The sequence below is a fragment of the Haliotis asinina genome, chromosome 13, assembly GCF_037392515.1.
Source record: "Haliotis asinina isolate JCU_RB_2024 chromosome 13, JCU_Hal_asi_v2, whole genome shotgun sequence".
In the NCBI taxonomy this organism is placed as follows: domain Eukaryota; kingdom Metazoa; phylum Mollusca; class Gastropoda; order Lepetellida; family Haliotidae; genus Haliotis; species Haliotis asinina.
In genome coordinates this window covers 2,371,541-2,374,340 of record NC_090292.1, presented here as the reverse complement: position 1 = coordinate 2,374,340, position 2,800 = coordinate 2,371,541, and the positions used below count along the sequence as shown (strand labels likewise).

The 2,800-nt window shown below is 39.2% G+C and overlaps 1 pseudogene; it reads right to left on the bottom strand.

The window, feature by feature from the left end:
* Nucleotides 1–578: 578 nt before the first annotated feature.
* LOC137260341 (uncharacterized) lies at nt 579–2,257 on the bottom strand (annotated as a pseudogene).
* Between the last annotated feature and the right edge of the window lie 543 nt (nt 2,258–2,800).

The window sequence follows — 2,800 nt, the reverse complement described above, 5'->3', positions numbered from 1 at the left end:
CAGTATTCATAACCAGTTTTAGAAAATATATAATTAACATGTCTTCCATCATATGTTATCACAATAACCAATCATGTTATGCTAAAAAGTCACAAGTCTTGGCCTCACAGAGGTCCATTTTAAGGTAATATTACATTCTCGGCACAGTTTCATTTTAACACCATGTAAGTGTTAACAGTCAGTATTTACAAGCATTCTTGCAAATATTCAGTACAAACCTCATTCACAATATGTTAACACAATAAACAATCAAGTTGCAATAGAAAGCACAGGTCTTGACCTGAAAGGGGTCCATTATAGGTGCAAAAACATTGTTGACACGATTTTAACACCTTGTATGTGTTAAAAGTCAGTATTTACAACCATTTTTGCAAAGATACAGTAAACCTTCCAATAACCAATTAAGTTGCACTAAACGTCATAGGTCTTGACCGCTAATTGGGTCCATTGTGGATGAAATTAGATTTTCAGCACAGGTTCATATGAACACAATGCAAGTGTTAAAAGTCAGTATTAAAAAGACTTTACAGAGAAATTATTCACACCTTATCCACTGTAAAGAAATAAAACATCCACTATTACTCTTCATTCACACAGTCATCAATCTCAGTTTCTGATTCACTGTCAACAAATGCTGCATTCAAGAGTGTATCACTAGTGTTGCTGGAAACTGGCATCTTGGCTTGGTGTCTGCCATACCCAAGGTACCAAATGACACTTGCTGTGTGTGTACAGCCTCCAACAAGTCTAGCACCCATTTTGCAAGTGCAGTACCATCCCATCACCTTAACCTCAGTGAACTGAACCCACAAAGTGTTCAAGAGAGATCCAACGTGGTGTGACTGGATTTTTACTCTTATTAAATCACCCACTTCCTTACAAAGGAAAAGCTGATATGTATTGTCACGATCGACATAATTTGCAACACATGCCGGTGCCAGCTTTAGTTGATAAACGCCCATTGTTATTTCCCTAAGTTCATCCAGTGAAAGCACTGGAAAACTGACATCATCTGCTTCAGTGATTGGAATGTATACATTCCTCTTTCTAAGAAGGTTCTCTCTTTCAACCAGTTCTTTGACTGGGTTGCCCTGCCGACTTCTCTCTAGCATCAACGATGCAACTCTCTCACCTTCTGGATCCTGGGATGCCAATGCTGTCCTGTAATTGTTGCATAGCGCACAAACAACACGCAAAAAAGTCACCGATATGGGGTACATAATGATTTGAAACAACTTTATTCAAAAATCGCCACTGCTTAATTCTTCCATTACATGATTCGACAACCCACCGCACTTTTGTAATCAGTCTTGATGCATTGACATCTTCTACTTCATGTTGTCTTTTTCCCTTTTCCAGCTATGCTGGCATTTGGACATGAGTCCCTAAAGCATCTATCCACAAATAAAACATCCTCTTCCTCCAGCCAGTTACTAATATCATCAGAATTTGTTGAAAGCATATGTTTAGTTATGGATGCATCATTATTCTTTCCATCAGCTGCATATGGACCAAGCACACTTAGAACATATCCATCGGTGCCAACTACCATCATGGGTTTAACTAAAGGTCTATGCTTATGCATGCTGTAGGATAGCTTCTGAAACAGGTGGTCAGACCCTTTCTGAATGTAGATATATGTCCCATCCAAAACAAGAATAGCAACATTGACTTTGTCGTTGGTAAAGAGTGTTTTAACAACTGGAGTGGTATGATTTTTCACAAACTCATTATGTTGAATATGCCCAAAACCTAAATTATTGGGTACAAAATGTAACATGAGACATTCCCTTGCACAACGAATTGCTCGCTGTACCTGTGACTTTGTAAGTTTAAACAAGGTACCCAGAAGGTTGTTGGATAACCCAGTCCTGAGTTTGACAAGAATGAGTGCAACACATGTTCTGATTGATCTAACACTTGAGCCACGCAAAGACTGTGCATGTAACACAACATCATCAAACTGATCTCTTGTGATGCCGGTACGTTTAAAATATTCATCATCACTATCAAATGCAGGGTCATCAAAATTCAAAGTTCCATATCTGATGAGGGTACCTCTGGCAGTAGCGAGGAGGTTAATAATTTCTGTTCTGTTGAAACATGTTAAATCTCTCTTTCCTTCAATTTGAACAAGTGCTTCCCTGGTAAAAAATCTACATGATAAATGATTTACAGAACAGCGATTTCCAGCAGGAGTAGTATAGGGAATGACAGTCCGAAAACACTTTTCAAAAACCCCTCTAAAAAGCCTCATTTACTAAATGAGGTTTTGGTGGGACCCTTAGCTCTTGCTATTATTGCCCCTACTACAAAGCCACGCCATCACGTTTACCGTGACTTGGCAGGCGGTAACACTGTGCCGTACGGTACGATCAATAATTCTTCTCTTACAAATCCCCTACCCGGCCCACCCCTCAAGTAGTACAAGTTAGGTTCGTCGGCTTTCATATCCACTTTATCTATGTTGTAAGTTTTGACCGACCATATAGGATCGGTGGCTCGCTTACGGCTATGTTATGTTTATATCGAGGAAACAGTTTAATGTGAACCGCCTACGATCTCTTTGGTGTTCATAATAAAGGCTTGCTGGGCTTTTTGTATTCCTTGTGCTATGTACTTTTTTTTCTCGTCCTCGCTGATAGCAGATTTACGAGACTTGGATCGAATATCTTGTTTCATTTTATTATATTTTTTGAGTTCAGAGAGGATTGAATTAAACTCCTCTTCTGAGATCTTACTGTCAGAGAGTGCTGTGGAAATTCGCTCACTCACTGTGTTCAGCTTTGCTTCAGCCAGA